This window comes from Mirounga leonina, unplaced genomic scaffold, assembly GCF_011800145.1.
Source record: "Mirounga leonina isolate KUSES-001 unplaced genomic scaffold, KU_Mleo_1.0 Mir_166, whole genome shotgun sequence".
Lineage (NCBI taxonomy): Eukaryota > Metazoa > Chordata > Mammalia > Carnivora > Phocidae > Mirounga > Mirounga leonina.
Window position 1 is genome coordinate 8,708,759 of NW_023270418.1, and position 18,001 is coordinate 8,726,759.

The following is an 18,001-nucleotide window of genomic DNA, read 5'->3' on the forward strand; positions in this document are numbered from 1 at the left end:
CGTCTATCCTCCCGAATATCATCTCGGATTCACTTATCCACACGTCCTACCTTCCAGAAAGTGGTCGTTTTTCTGTTCAGAGAGTTGCTGCTCTTCTTTTCTTCGATCTCCTGTTGAGTTTGTAGGTGTTCAGAATGGTTTGATCCCTATGTAGCTGAATTCCTGGGACCAGACGAAATTTAGGTCTCCTACTCCTCCACCATCTTGCTCCTCTCTGTTGAATTTTATGTTCATATCTTTTGCCCCTCTTCTGCATTGATTTGCATATGCTCTTTATATATTTGTGGCAAATATCATGGCAAGCATTTTCTCCCATTTTGTAATTTGTATTTTGAATCAGTTTATGGTGCTATTTGCTTTATAGAAAATATTTTTCTGGAGCGCCTGGGTGGCTTACTCGTTAAGCGTCTGCCTTCGGCTCAGGTCATGATCCCAGGGTCCTGGGATCGATCCCTACATCGGGCTTCCTGCTCGGTGGAAAGCCTGCTTCTCCCTCTCCCACTCCCCCTGCTTGTGTTCCTTCTCTTGCTGTATCTCTCTCTGTCAAATAAATAAATAAAATCTTAAAAAAAAAAAAAAAAGAAATTATTACTTTTTCAAAAAAATAAACCTTCTGGATGCCTGGGTGGCTCACTCTTGGTTGTGTCCAACTCTTGATTTCAGCTCAGGTCTCAATCTCATGGTCTTCAGTTCAAGTCCTACGTTGGGCTCCATGTTGGGTGTGGAGCCTACATAAAAAAAATAAAATAAAAATAAACAAACAAAACAAACAAACCTTGAGTTTTAGAGCAGTTTTAAGTTCACAACAAAATTAAAAGTATAGAGATTTTCCATATGGTCCATGCATCTATGAATGCACAGTCTTCTTCATTATATCAACATCCCCATTCAGAGTGGTACAGTTGTTAAAATTGGTAAATCTACAATGATATATCATTTTCACCCAGTGTCAGTCAATTGTTTATATTAAAATTCACTCCTGGTGTTGTACATTATATGAGTTTAGATAAATTTATAATATATACTCACCATTATAATATCATATGGAGTATTTCTGCTACCCTAAAAATCCTCATGCTCCACCTATTTATTCCTCCCTCCCTGCTAATCACTGTCAAAACCATGGTTCTTTTTATCCATTGTTTTGCCTTTTTAGAATTGGCTTTTCAGATTGGCTTCTTAGCAATATGCATTTAAAATTTCTCTGCATCTTTTCATGACTTCATAGCTCATTTGTTTTTAGCATTGAATAATATTCCATTGTCTAGATATACACTGTCTATCCATCTACTGAAGGGCATGTTGGTTACTTCCAAGTTTTGGTAATTATGAATAAAGTTACTATAAACACATATGTGGAGGTTTTTATGTCTACATAAGTTTTCAAATCCTTTGGGTAAATATCAAGAAGGTGCAATCACCGGATCATATGGTAAAAGTAGGTTGAGTTTTTTTTTTACAAAATCACCAGTCTATCTTCCAAAGTGGCTTTATCATTTTGTATTCCCACCAGCAATTAATGAAAATTCCTATTGCTCCTCATCCTCACCAGCATTTGGTACTGTCATGTGTTCTGGATTTTAGGCATTCTAATACATGTATAGTGGTATTTCATGGTTGTTTTTATTTATATTTCCCTGACATATGGAGCATCTTTTCATATACTTATTATCTCTGTATCTTCTTTGGTCATATGTTTGCAAAATTTTTATTTGAGCCAAATTTATCATTTTAATAATTTCTGTGTCCTATGTTTTAAACAAAGAATCTACTATGGGTGTATAATTTAAATACTCACATATTTTTTCTTTATACTTTATGGTTTCATTCTATATACTCAAATATTTGATACATCTGGACATTATTTAAATGGCAGAGATGACCTAAGAATCCAAGTTCATTTTTTCCAGATGGCTACACAGTTGTTTCCACACTATTTTTTAAAAATTGCTCATTTGACTTGATTTAAATTGCTACATTTACCATATATACTAAATTCCCATAAGTGCTTGGATCTCCCCAGACTCTTGCTTATTCCATTTATCTGCCTCTGTTCATGCACTAAGTCCAAATATTTATGTGACTGCAATTTTATACTATGTTTTGTTTTGGTAAAGGAAGTATTCTCTAATTACCCCTCTTTTCAGAATTTACAGGCTCTTTGTGGCAAGCTTTTTATGCAAATGAGATTTAAAACAATAGTATCTATTTCCAATATTAGCCATATTAGAGTACATGTAACTTGTAATTGAGGGAATTTTTGCAATTAATTAACCATGTTTTTAGGGCACCTGGGTGGCTCTGTCAGTTAACCATCTGCCTTTGGTTCAGGTCATGATCCCAGAGCCCTGGGATCCAGCCCCATGTTGGGCTTCCTGCTCAGGGGGAGTCTGCTTTCCCCTCTGCCTGCCCCCCTCTCTTTCCCCTCTCTGTTCTCACACTCTCTCATGAATAAATTCTTTAAAAAATTTACCACTTTTTCTTTCCATATATTAAGTTCTTTGTATATGTTAAAGGCACTATTTTATTAAGAATATAGTATTTATTTTTAAAGATTATATTTATTTGAGAGAGAAAGAGAGAGAATATGAGGGGGGGAGGATCAGAGGGAGAAGCAGACTCCCTGCTGAGCAGGGAGCCTGATGTGGGACTCGATCCCGGGACTTCAGGATCATGACCTGAGCCGAAGGCAGTTGCTTAACCAGCTGAGCCACCCAGGTGTCCCAAGAATATAGTATTTCGTACACTTTTTAACAAATTTCCTATCTTCCTTTATGACCTCAGTATCCTCACATTTAATCTCTACCCACAACATAACTATTCAAATATAGTGTATGCGTATCTGTATCATTTATACTCACTCATACTTAATATCCACATGAATTTTTCTCTTTTGATCAATATTCAGTGATGCTCATTTCTTCTTTTCTGAATACTATCTCAGTCTTCAAAACATTTTGGAAATCTCTCATCTGCTTTGGTTTAAATTCATTCTTTGTGCAATACTGTATGGTGCAGAAAACCACAAGCTAGTGATTCTTCTGTTGATGGGCAGTCTGTTTCCAGTTCTTGGCCTCTATGAGAAAGGTTGAAAAAACATCTTTATCCATATGCTTTTATTGTCTTTATAAGCTGGTATTCTTCTCTCTGGGGGTAGATGACCATAAGAGTTATTTTTGGGTGGATATTACTAAATTGCCTTCCAAAGGACTGTAGTACTTCATTATCAGTAACAATATGAGATTATTTGCCATCAGACTCTAGAATTTAGGTAATATGTCACTGTCACTTAAGTCTGCATTTCACTATTAGAGTTACTGAGAACATTTTTATATATATGCTCATTTGGATTTACTCTTCTGTGAATTATCTATTCTTATAATTTGCACTTTTTAATATTTTGTTTTCAATTTGTAAGAGCTATTGTACACTATAAAAATTAACTTGTGGTCTGTCATCTACATTATGTATTTTTTAGAACAATTATTTTTCTTTTAAATTTTATTGACATCCTTTTTCATCCAAAAGTTTTAATCTGTTTATTCTATCTTCTTTCATGTCATTTAGACTTCAATCAGGAAAATTTTCCTGATTCCTAGATAGTATAGTTTCTCAGAGTTTTTTTTTTTGTAAATCTTTTAGGTTTTATTGTTGTTGAAATTTATTTTATGATATTATGGGTTATTTTTCTTTTCTTCCAAATTGTTAGTTTTGCCCAAACTATTTTTGAAACAGTCTGTATTTTACCTACTGAATTAAACTTTATATTTGTCATTTATTAACATTAATAAAGACATCTAATTCTGGGTTCATAATTTATTTCAAAAATTCTGGTGCTTAACTGCAAAGTAGTAGTATATTGATTTTATTTCAATGGTCTTATTATAGATTTCCTCAATTGAGGTTCTGCAAAATGTTGCTAGGTTTCCATGAGAGATCATAATTAGTGAAATAGTTGTTACTTAAATTTTGGATGCTTTGCAATGCTAATCTTGCTAGTAGTGAATATTGACTGAACAGTACCATTAGAATTTTTATTACAAGTATATCAGCCTTGTATAGTAGTACATGTAGGAAGGGCCATTTCTTTTTGTTCAATCTATTCTGTTTCTGACACAAGATAGGGGGACTGCTGATTACTAATGGCTGTTATATCAGGGAAGGGTAGAACAATATGGTGACAATGCCAGGTTCTCCATCTCACGTCTCTCAAACTTCCCTTGTATGCTGCTGACCAACTTGTGGGATTGAAGGAACTCTGTCATTATAACAAAATTTGAGAGAAATGTTCAATGTAAAAAAGGAATTCTTACTTACCATGACGTAGTTACCCCTCTGTATTTTGCCATTGTAAGCCTGGCAGCAAAATGAGGATTGTATTGTATTGTGAAGTTTTATTTTACTTCAATTTTATCATTTAGCATGGCCTTCTATTTTCTATTTTCTTAGCCTTTGTGTTTTAAAACATGGCTGGCTACCCAACATAGTGACCTTTAAAGATAAGGTAAGACACGGGACGCCTGGGTGGCTCAGTTCGTTAAGCGACTGCCTTCGGCTCAGGTCATGATCCTGGAGTCCCTGGATTGAGTCCCGCATCGGGCTCCCTGCTCGGCAGGGAGCCTGCTTCTGCCTCTGACCCTCCCCCCTCTCATGTGCTCTCTCTCTGTCTCAAATAAATAAATAAAAATCTTAAAAAAAAAAAAAAAAGATAAGGTAAGTCATGGAAGAAGATTTTAGCCAAGGGCAATTCTGATAGATGAATGATGAAGAATCACCACTTACAAGTGCAACAAAGGCTCCAACAAAACTTAAAAATCACTTATGTACAACTCACAGCCATCAGATAGATAAAGCTGCTGGCTATCTTACATAACTATTATATTCTCAAAACAGAGTAAAGTTGTGTTTTTAAAAAGTCCTGTCAAAAGCCTCAGGAATCAAGTTATATAGTGACTGAATGTATTGTCTTATGTACAACTCACAGCCATCAGATAAAGCTGCTGGCTATCTTACATAACTATTATATTCTCAAAACAGTAAAGTTGTGTTTTTAAAAAGTCCTGTCAAAAGCCTCAGGAATCAAGTTATATAGTGACTGAATGTATTGCTCAGAAAAGGAAAAGTCCTACAGCTAGTGAGAAACTAATAATGTCAGCATGTGAAATTATAGTAAGTGAAATGTTTAGACAAGATAGAGTATGAGAAATTGAAGGCTCCAGTCTCAGAACAGTACAGTAAGCTGACATATTGATGACATGTCACATCATACTGAAGAGGTTTCGTGTAACATACTGAAAACAACAGTTTCTCTGTAGATTGATGAGTCAACAGACTTCACCAATAAATGTCATGATGTAGCATTATAAGATTTGTAAATGATGGTGAAATTTAAGAAAAAAAAATTGCTGCTGCAAAGAATTACCTACAACCAACAAGTGCCAGGATAAATGTAACTCTTTGTCTACATATCTAGAAACAAAAGTTTTATCTTTGAGGAATTGAGATGTTGCCCTATATCAATTGTTGACTCTATGAAAGGTTTTGCCTCTCTTGTAAAAATAAAACAAAAACTGATGTCATCACAACACACTACTCTCTTCAGAGAAATGCTGGTATCGGGACCTGTAACAGAGGAAAGAAAGAAATTCTGGTTAATGTCACAAGAGAAATTCTCCTGAAAATTAATCTTAACATCATAATGCAGAGTAGCTTCAGTATAGAAAGCTATATCCAGAATATCCATATCAAATTTGTTAAATTAAAACCAGTATGGAATCTGGGAATAGATTTCAGTATTATCCAGTTGGAGAAAAGTGGTGACATCAATGATGAATATATTTTTTAGACATTCAGATTTTGAAACTATAAAGATCAATTCTGGATCTAGAAGATGTAAAGATTTAATTCCTATTAATCATTTTCTTTTAGAAATTTTAGGTTTTGTCTCATTATCAGCATAATCCTCGAACTTTGGGCTGAGACTTGTAGATACTTTGAAGTATAGGTCTTTTTTTTTTTTTTTTTTTTTTTGGTACAGAGAGCAGTGTCATGTGACTTGTTTATACTCACCTGTGTTCTGAGGCTAAGTTCTGTGCTATGCAGGGATGCCACCTCATTACTGACTTCCTGACTTTAGACCTCCCCTGTTCCCTTAGCAGAAATGTTGAGTCATTCTCCTGAGAGGTTCCTTGGAACAGTCTTATTTTTTTTTTCTTTTTAAGTTTGTTATTTTATATTTTCAATAAAGTAAACTTTTTCTTGATCTGTCCATTTGGAAAATACAGAGGTAAATAGGAATAGTCAAAGTTTTTTCCCAGTGTTCAGCCTTAAGTTAGCCTTGGAGTTCATGAAGTTTGAGAGACAAAGCCTGCATTATCCTCTTGCCTTAAAGTCATCAAAAATAAGATAAGACTTCTTACAGATCATTTTTAAAAAGTTTTTTTTTTTTAAAAATCAGATTTACTGAGGTATAATTCACATAAAGTAAATATTTGCCATATATGTGTGTTTGAGTTTGACACGTATATACTTCCATATGACCACTACTTTAACAAAGAAATTTTTTTTTCATGGCCCATTAGAGTTAAGATCTTCCTTCAACCTTGTCCTTTGTCAGTCTCTGCTTGATTTTTGTGCCTATAGTTTGCCTGTTCTAGAATGTCATATAAATTGAATCATAGCTAAGTAGCCTTTTGACTCTAACTTTTTCAAATAGCATAATGTATTTGAGATTCAACTACGTTGCTGAATATATTTGTAGTTTATTCCTTGGTATTGGTAGGCAGTACTTCTTTGTAAGATGGTGCCATAATTTGTTAATCTATTCACCCATTGATGAATATTTATTTGGCTTTTTCTAGGTTTTCGTGAATATGAATAAATCTATAAATATTCATGTACAGACTTTGAGTAAACATATGTTTTTATTTATCTCATATAAATAACAGGATTGCTGGGTTGTATGGAAATTGTATGTTTAACTTTTAAGAAACTGCTAAATTGTGGGATGCCTGGGTGGCTCAGTCAGTTAAACGCCTGACTCTTGATTTCAGCTTAGGTCATGATCCTCTGTGTCCTGGGAGATCAAGCCCCATGTCAGCCTTCCCCCTCAGCGGGGCCTCTGCTTGAGAATTCTCCCCCTCTCCCTCTGCCCCTCCCCTCACTTGCACTCTCTTTCTCTCTCTAAAATAAATCTTTAAAAACAAAAAAACTGCTCAATTGTGTCTCAGAGTGACCATATTATTTTGTATTCCCACCAGTAATGTATCAGAGTGCTAGTTGCTCCATATCCATTCCAGTATTGTTTATTTTCTCTTGTGTTTGTTTATTTGTGTATCTTTTTTTGGTATACATCTTTTGCCCATTTCTTAGGTCATTAGTTTTGTTATAATTGAGTTGTAAGGATTTTTGACATGTCCTTGATAAAAGTCCTTTGTTGGATATAGATTGTGCCATTATCTTCTTATATCCTGCTCTTTGTCTTTTCATTTTAACTACATCTTTCAAAGTACAGAAGTTTTAATTTTTTTTTTAATTTTTTTATTCTTATGTTAATCCCCATACATTACATCATTAGTTTTAGATGTAGTGTTCCATGATTCATTGTTTGTGCATAACACCCAGTGCTCCATGCAGAACGTGCCCTCCTCAATACCCATCACCAGGCTAACCCATCCTCCCACCCCCCTCCCCTCTAGAACCCTCAGTTTGTTTTTCAGAGTCCATCGTCTCTCATGGTTCGTCTACCCCTCCGATTTCCCCCCCTTCATTCTTCCCCTCCTGCTACCTTCTTCTTCTTTTTTTTTTTCTTAGCATATATTACATTATTTGTTTCAGAGGTACAGATCTGAGATTCAACAGTCTTGCACAATTCACAGCGCTTACCAGAGCACATACCCTCCCCAGTGTCTATTACCCAGTCACCCCCTCCCTCCCACCCCAACCCCCACTCCAGCACCCTCAGTTTGTTTCCTGAGATTAAGAATTCCTCCTATCAGTGAGGTCATATGATACATGTCTTTCTCTGTTTGACTTATTTTGCTCAACATAATACCCTCCAGTTCCATCCACGTCGTTGCAAATGGCAAGATCTCATTCCTTTTGATGGCTGCATAATATTCCATTGTATATATATACCACATCTTTATCCATTCATCTGTCGATGGACATCTTGGCTTTTTCCACAGTTTGGCTATTGTGGACATTGCTGCTATAAACATTGGGGTACCCTTTCGGATCCCTACTTTTGTATCTTTGGGGTAAATATCCAGTAGTGCAATTGCTGGATCATATGGTAGCTCTATTTTCAACTTTTTGAGGAACCTCCATACTGTTTTCCAGAGTGGCTGCACCAGCTTGCATTCCCACTAACAGTGTAGGAGGGTTCCCCTTTCTCCGCATCCCCGCCAACATCTGTCGTTTCCTGACTTGTTATTAGCCATTCTGACTGGTGTGAGGTGGTATCTCATGGAGGTTTTGATTTGGATTTCCCTGATGCCGAGCGATGTTGAGCACTTTTTCATGTGTCTGTTGGCCATTTGGATGTCTTCTTTGGAAAAATGTCTGTTCATGTCTTCTGCCCATTTCTTGATTGGATTCTTTGTTCTTTGGGTGTTGAGTTTGATGAGTTCTTTATAGATTTTGGATACTAGCCCTTTATCTGATATGTCATTTGCAAATATCTTCTCCCATTCTCTCAGTTGTCTTTTGGTTTTGTTAACTGTTTCCTTTGCTTTGCAAAAGCTTTTTATCTTGATGAAGTCCCAATAGATCATTTATGTCCTTGCTTCCCTTGTCTTTGGTGATGTTTCTAGGAAGAAGTTGCTGCGGCTGAGGTCGAAGAGGTTGCTGCCTGTGTTCTCCTTTAGGATTTTGATGGACTTCTGTCTCACATTGAGGTCTTTCATCCATTTGGAGTCTATTTTTGTGTGTGGTGTAAGGAAATGGTCCAGTTTCATTCTTCTGCATGTGGCTGTCCAATTTTCCCAACACCATTTGCTGAAGAGACTTTTTTCCATTGGACATTCTTTCCTGCTTTGTCAAAGATGAGTTGACCATAGAGCTGATGATCCATTTTTTTTTTTTTAGATTTTATTTATTTATTTGAGAGAGAGAATGAGAGAGAGAGAGCATGAGAGGGGGGAGGGTCAGAGGGAGAAGCAGACTCCCTGCCGAGCAGGAAGCCCGATGCGGAACTCGATCCTGGGACTCCAGGATCATGACCTGAGCTGAAGGCAGTCGCTTAACCAACTGAGCCACCCAGGCGCCCCATGAAGATCCATTTCTGGGCTCTCTATTCTGTTCCATTGATTTATGTGTCTGTTTTTGTGCCAGTACCATGCTGTCTTGATGATGACAGCTTTGTAATAGAGCTGGAAGTCCGGAATTGTGATGCCACCGACTTTGTTTTTCTTTTTCAATATTCCTCTGGCTATGCCGGGTCTTTTCTGCTTCCATACAAATTTTAGGATTATTTGTTCCATTTCTTTGAAAAAAATGGATGGTATTTTGATGGGGATTGCATTGAATGTGTAGATTGCTCTAGGTAGCATTGACATCTTCACAATATTTGTTCTTCCAATCCATGAGCATGGAACATTTTTCCATTTCTTTGTGTCTTCAATTTCTTTCATGAGTATTTTATAGTTTTCTGAGTACAGATCCTTTGTCTCTTTCGTTACAGAAGTTTTAAATTTTGATGAAGTACCATTTATCAATATTTTCTTTTGGAATTCATGTTGTTCTTTATATGTAAGAAGTTTTTGCTTTAAGAAAGGTCATAGATTTTTTCCCTTTTTTGAACTTTGATAATTTTAGATTTTAGGTATTGTCTATGATTTAGTTTGAGTAATACTGTGTATTTGGTGTGATGTCTGGGTCAAGGGTCATTTTTGTATATGATGGCATATCATTAAGGCATGGTTTGTTGAAATACAATCCTCTCCCCATTGATTGTTTTAGCAGATTTATAAAAATTCATCTGAGCACATATATGTTTATGTCTGGCTCTTTTTTTCTGTTTATCTGTATGTTCATCTTCTGCCAGTATTATACTAGCTTGACTATTGTTGCTTTGTAGATAATCTTAAAATCTGGCTTTGACTCTTACACATATTATAGGCTTTGAGTATTACAAAGCAACTAGAAGTCTGAAACATTGTTGGGACCAAGATAACTCTATTTCTTTTCTCATAAATATTCTAACTATTCTAAGTAATTTGCTTTCCCATATAAAAGTAGTAATGATATTCAGAATTTATACAAAACCTGTGGCACCTTTAGAGGATTATGTTAAATCGAGAGATTAAGTTTGGGAGAATTAATGTCTTAAGTATTTAAATCCATGAACACAGTGTATCTTTACCACATATTTTTTGATTTCACTTATCAATAATTTCTATTTCCATGATACAAATTTTACATGTTTTGTTAGATATACACCCAAGTATTTCATCTCTTTACTAAGGCTATTATTAGTGGTAATTTTAAACTGAAGTATAATTAACATACAGTATTATGTTTCAAATGTATAATAAATTCAACAATTTTATACATTACTCAGTGCTCATAATGATAAGTTGTACTCTTAGTCCCCTTATCTATTTCACCCCTCCTCCATACTCAACTCCACTCTAGCAACTGCTAGCTTGTTCTTATATTCAATAGTCTGGTGTTTTTGTCTTTTTTCATTTATTTTTGTTTCTTAAATTCCATATATGAGTGAAATTACATGGTATTTGTCTTTCTCCAACTGACTTAACATTATATCCTCTAGATCCATCCATGGTGTTGCAAATGGTAATATCTCATTGTTTTTTATAGCTGAGTAATATTCCTCTGTGTGTGTGTGTGTGTATTATATCTTTAGTCATTCATCTATTGATAGTTGGGTCGCTTCTATATCTTGGGTATTGTAAATAATGCTGTAGTTAATATGGGTGTGCCAATTAGCATTTTCATTTTCTTTGGGTAAATACCCAATAGTGGAATTATTGGTAATTCTATCTTTAATTTTTTGAGGAGCCTCCATACTGTTCCCCACAGTGGCTGCACCAGTTTGCATTCCCACTAACAGTGCATGAGGGTTCCCTTTTCTCTAAACTTAATTTCTTATCTTTTTTATTCTAGCCATTCTGACAGGTGTGAGGTGGTATCTCCTTATGGTTTTGATTTGCATTTCTCTGGTGGGGTATGTCTTCTTCAGAAAAATAGCTATTCAGGTCCTCTGTCCATTTTTTTAATTGGATTGTTTCTTTTTTGGTGTTATGTAAATTTTTTATATATTTTAGATATTAATGCCATATTACATTCATCATTTGCAAATATAGTTTCCCATTCAGTAGTTTGCCTTTTTGTTTTGTTGATGGTTTCCTTCACTGTACACAAGATTTTGATTTTGGTGTAGTCCCAGTTGTTTAATTTTGTTTTTGTTTCCCTTGACTTAGGAGACATATTTAGAAAAATTTTGGTATGGCTGATGTCACAGAAATTACTGCCTGAGCTCTCTTCTAGGATTTTTAGGGTTTCAGGTCTCACATTAAGGTCCTTAATCCATTTGGAGTTTATTTTTGTGTATGTTGTAAGAAAGTGGTCCAGTTTCATTCTTTTCTATGTAGCTGTCTAGTTTTCCCAGCACCATTTGTTGAAGAGATGGTCTTTTCCCCACTGTATATTCTTGCTTCCTTTTTCATAGATTCATTGACCATATAATCATGGGTGTATTTCTGGGCTCTCTATTATTTTCCATTGATCTACGTGTCTATTTTTGTGCCAGCACCATACTGTTCTGATTGCTATAGTTTTATAGTTTAGTTTGAGATCTAGGACTGTGATATCTTCAGCTTTGTTTTTTGTCAAGATTGCATTGCCTATTTGGGGTCTTTTGTGGTTCCGTACAATTTAAAATTTAAGATTATTTGTTCTAGGCTTGTGAAAAATGATGTCTTCTGCCCTACAGTTTCTGCTGAAAAATAAGCTGATAGTCATATGGGGTGTCCCTTGTATAAATGGTAAATTTGATTTTAATTTTTGCAATTCTTCATTGCCTGTCTGGAAATACAATTGGCCTTTGCTTCCTAACAACTAGCTTAACTCACTTATTGGTTCTAAAAGCTTGTAGATTTATTTATTTTTTTTTTTTTTAAGATTTTTTTATATTTATTTGTCAGAGAAAGCACAAGCAGGGGGAGCGGCAGGCAGAAGGAAAAGCAGTCTCTCCGCTGAGCAAGGAGCCTGATGCAGGACTCGATCCCAGGACCCTGGGATCATGACCTGAGCCAAAGGCATACGCTTAATCAACTGAGCCACCCAGGCATTCCAAGCTTACAGATTTTTTTTTTTTTTGATTTCCTACTAATATAATCAGATATTCTGTAAATAAAGACCGTTTCATTTCTTCTTTTCTGTATTAATTTTTTTTTTTTTTATTTCACTGACTAGGGCTTCCACTATGATGCTGAACAGAAATAATGAGAGCATATTTGCAATGATCCCAATTTTAATGAGAGTGTTACCATTATATAATATTAATTGTAGGTATTTCACAGATTCACTTAATCACATTGAGAAAATTATATTTCTAATATGTTGTGGGCTTTTATAATTAATGGATGTTGACTTTTGTTAAATGCCTTTTTAGAATCTAATGTGATGATTATATGATTTTCTTCTTTAGTCTGTTGGTGATGGTGAATTATGTTTACTGAGTTTTCAAATGTTAAGCTTCCCTTGCATTCCTGCAATAAACCCAATTTGGTCATAATGCATTATTTTACAAATCTATTGCTAGGTTTGAATTACTAATATTTTAAGGATTATGCATTTATGCTAATGAGATCCGTCTGCAGTTTTGTTGTAGAATATTTGTTAGGTATGTTGTAATATCTTTGTCAGGGTAAGTTGGCTTCACAGAAAGAGTTGAAAAATGTTTCCTTTTTTATTTTCTAGAGTTTGTGTGAAATTGCTATTACTTTTTCCCCCCAAATGTTTGATAAAACTCACCAGCCAAACCATATGTGCTTGGGGTTTTAAAGTATCAATTTAATTTATTCAATAAATATCAAACTCTCAAGGGTATATATTTATTTCTGCATGAACTTAGTATTTTCTATCTTTTAAGATATTTGTCATTTTATCTAAGATATAAAAAATTTATTTATATAAGTTGTTAATTATCTCCCTTTAAGTCCCCTTCCCATTACTGTCTCTAGGATTTGTCATATGTCCCTTCTTTTACATCTAATATTGGTAATTTTTCTTCTCCCTTGTTTCTTAGTCAGTATAGAGACAATAATTTTATTGATCTTTTAACAGATAAAACTATTTTTGTTTTATGGTTTTCCTGCCTTTGATTTCATTGGCCATTTTTCTCATCTGTAGTATTTCTTTCCTTTTGCTTACTTTGGGTTTAATTTGCTCTTCTTTTTCTAGTTGTTTTTTTGTTTGTTTGTTTGCTTAAGGTGGGCATTTGTATTATTGATGTTAAACCTTGCTTTTTTTTCTAATAAAAGCAGGTAGTAGTATATAACTTCCCATAAGCCCTATTTTGGCTATATTCACCAATGTTTGACATGTTGTGACTTGACAGAAAATATTTTCTAGTTTCTCTTGTGATTTCCTCTGTAACCTCTGGTAATTTGTTAATTTGCCATTTAACTTTGTCTTTTTGATTTCTAGTTTATTCCATTGTGTTCACTTCAAATCTTTTACATTTGTTGAAGTTTATTCTACATTTATGTGGCCCAGAATATGTTCTATTTCATTGAATGTTCCTTGTGCACTTGAAAATAGTGTCTTATGCTGTTGTTTAGGTAAAGTGTATTATAACTGTCAAGCAGGTGAAGTTGGTTAATTGTGTTTAGTTCTTCTGCATCCTTATTGATTTTTTGTTTACTTGGGAGGAGTTCTGAAGTCTTCAACTATAATTTTGGCTTGTTTCTCCCATGAGCTCTATAGTTTTTGCTTCATGTAATTTTTTAAGGTACATATTGATTTAGCATTTTTAGATCTTTTTGGTGAATCGACTCTTTGCCATTGTGTAATAGGTCTCTATATACCTAGCAGTATTCTTTTTTTTTTTTTTTTAAGTCTTTGATATTCATCTAGCTTTCCAGTTTTTTTTAAATTATTGATAGCATATTCATCCTTTTCATTCATTTTGCTATCAACTTACCTATGTCTTTAAGTTTTTTTTTTTTTTTTTAATAAGAGAGCATATAGTTCAATTTTGCTTTGTTCTGAGATTTTCTTTTAATTTCATACCTTTTTCCTTTAATCACTGATATGGTTGGGCTTAAATTACCATCTTGATAGCTTTTTATATTTGTCCTCTCCTTTGTTCCATTTTCCCTCCTTTTCAGCCTTACTGTCTTATTTTTTTATGATTTATTCTCCACTATTAAGTTGTTATACCTGTTTATGGTTTTAGTTTTTTTTCCAGAGTTTAAAATATATGTCTTTAACTACATTTCTAACTTTTCAGTCTATCTTCAAATAATATACCACTTCATATGTAATGTATGACTCTTATAGCAATATATTTCCAATTCTCCTTCTACTTCTGAAATTTTTTCAGATGTTTTATTTTTAAATATGTTCTACATTGCTTTAAATAACTAAATAATGGCAATAATTTATGAAAACTCATTGAAAATATAGGAAAATTATTTTATATTTCCTTTTATTTTTATAATTTCTGATGTTCATTATTTAGATTGAGTTTCTAATATAATATTTCTTCTGCCAGAAGAACTTCCTTAATATTAGAGTTCTGCTATAAATGAATTATCTTAGGTTTTGTCTGATAAATACTTTATTTTGCCTTCATTTTGGAAAAATATTTTTGCTGGGTATAGAATTTTGGGTTGGTCGCTGTTTTTTCTTTTAGGTATTTAAAAAACTTAAATTTTTTCCTGGCTTGCATGATTTCTGATCACGTGCTGTAATTCTTATTTTTGTTTTTCTCTATGTAATGTGTCTTCACAACTTTATCTTTGCTGGGAGGATTTTTTTTTTTTTTTTTTGTCTTTGTTTATAAGTTTGACTAGGCCATGTCTTTTTTTTTCCCCCCTTTTATTCATTTATTTGTGTGTATTCATCTTGATTAGAGTTCCTAGAGTTTCCTGAACCTATGGTTTGATGTCTTTCTTTACTTTAATTTTCCATATTATATCTTCAAATGTATTTTTTGCCCTATTCACTTTCTCTTATCTCTCTGGGATTAAATATTATAGACATCTGACCTTCTAATATTATCCCACAGCTCTTGAAATATATATTAATCTATCTTCAAATTCACTGCTTCTTTCCTCTATTGTGTTGAGTCTACTAATGAGGCCATTAAAGGATAATTATTCCTATTCTTATTTCTAGCATTTTTAACTTAGAGTTCTCATCTCTCTTTTGATGTTCCCCATGTTTTCAAGCATTTTATTAACGTTTCTGGCTATATCCTTTAATATATCAATTATAGCTATTTTAAAGTTTCTGATAGTTTTAACAGGCCATCCTTGAGTCTGATAGTGTCAATTGCTTTATCTCTTTACAGTTGAGTGGGTTTTTCTTCTTTTCTGTGGCATACTTTTTGATTGAATGCCTATGCTCATGTGTAGAATAGTAGACAAGACAATAAATGGTAAATAACCCTTGAAATGTGCACAGTTTTCCTGTCAAACTCTGAACAGGGGGAGTTGAGTCTGTCAGCAGCTGAGCTAGTTGTTGGTATTGTTTTATTGTTACCTTCGATGCTCTACAGGCCTCAAATTCCTTTTATGGTGGGCTGCTTTTCCCTTGTATTTAGAGAATGGGCTGTATTACTGGATGGTATTTATCAGTATTCCTCTTCCTTCTCATCTTTCAGCAGTCCCTGTGTGCCCTTGCCAGAGGGATTTTTGTCTCTCTGCTCTTACTCTTCCCCCATCACAGCTGGAGTGGCCTCTGTGCATGTGGGTCTTGGAAAGGAGTATATATCAATCTTCCTGTTTGTCCTTACCTGGGTGACCAAACTCTTTCTTATATCTGTACTCGGTCTTGCACAAGACATTCCTATACTTCCCCCAGCAATTACAGACTTCTGCTTGTTATGGTCCAAAGATAAATCACTGTTCCTTCCCCAGGATTAGAGGGTTTGTTTTTTTTTTTTTTAATCTACTGTTTTCCTAGTCATGATAGATCTTTGTGTCCTGAGAGTGACAAATTTATTGCCCTTCCTCAAGTGGTTATAGGGCTTTTTAGAAGAAAGGGTTATTGGAGTGGGCAAGGCTTTGTGTCTCCTTGATAACAGCCATCACTTAATTTTTGCATGCCTGTACCACTGAAAACTCTTTCTAGTCCTTCTATTCCTTCTGAGTATCTAATGGAGGCCCATGGAAAAGATTTTCCAAATGAGTTCACTTATGTTTGGTGCCTCCATCTATTCTGAAATACCATATTAACCCCACACTTGGCCTTTTACAATACATTGCATTTTTAAGTGATTCCATCTTACCTGCTTATATGTTAGCCACTTGTGTCTTCCATGCTCTGCCAAAGGTACAACTCTTTTTGTGTTTTGTTTATCCTTGGAAGGGCTTATTCCTTTTTGGCTTCCAGATTACTTAGTTGCTTCACAAACTTAGCTTTCTGATGGGGTCAAAAATTATGATTTTGTGGATTGTGCAGCTTTTTATCATTGTTAGGTTATGAATGATGTTCTCTAGAGCTTTTATATCCTAAGTGGAAGATTTTGCTATAGTGAATTTAACTGTAATTAGTGAATGCTGACTATCCTATAAATAAGTTGTAAAATGACTCTGCCTAGACAAGAACCTGGAGAGCTAGGTTGTTCTTAGTAGGTGGGAAGTTAAGACTCACACTTCTGCAAAATAAAGAGTTTAAGTTTCTAAGATTGGGAGGAAACAAACCACCACAGATCTATTTGTATTTGTAATGCCCATAGATAGAGATTTTTAAATTGGAATTCAAAAATATAAAATCGTGTCTGACTGAGGCTCCTTTAGAGAGGGTTTATTCTAGATCAATACAGGCATTTATTACAAAGATCTCAGTTACTGGAGTCAGGGAGGAAGACCATTGTAGGAGGATTGCTAGTTATGGCACAGTGTAGATGATTTGGGAAACCATCTTGACCTAATCTTGGCATCATGGATATGTGTAAAGAAACACTAGTATATATGGAAGGAGCTGGACCACCAAAAAGTCATAGCCCTGAGCATCCAAGCAATTTTGCTGTGGGACATTCTTTACTGAGTTTCAGCTGAAGAGGGGAAAGTATGTGTTCTTATTGTAAGGAGACTACTTGGATTAATTGGCAGAAATCTAGAAAGGATCAGGAGGAATATAAAAGTCATGAGTGAGATGTCAGTAGTAATAAGGACAATAACTTCAGTCAGAGTGACTTCATTGTAGAACTACTATGGCTTTTGGCACAGCCATTAGCAACTTTGGATGCTGACCTCTTCAGTCAGTAGCACTGGAGACATCTGCCAAAGACAAGGTTAATCACAGATCTGCATTTACAGACTCTAGCCCTAAAAGAAAGGCCTCAGAATATGTTCTATCAAGCAAATTAAGATGAGCAGAAATAGTGACTAATTCGTGGACATATTCAAGCAGCACTGAGGATTTGAGGATGAGGAGATCCCTAGGAAATGCTGAAATCTCTGTTAGTAAAGTTGATTGTTCCCTGAATCATTTTAATTCGGTCATAAAATCCACTTGAGTACTCAAGCTAGTGAGATACAAAGGGTGTTTGCATTTCAAGATTAAAGAATCTACACAGAGTCTAATAACCACCTGTGTGTTATTCATAATTGCATTCTAGTATCTAATCCAGTGCCTGACATGGATAGTTTTTTCATTAAATGTTTACTGAATAAAGAATGACCATAAACTTAAAGAGAATGTAATTTGATACTTTGACAATATTAATCAGGCCTTTTTTTGCTTGAATAGCTAGATCCAAGTAAAAACATTCTATAAATGAGAACACCATCATTTCTATCAA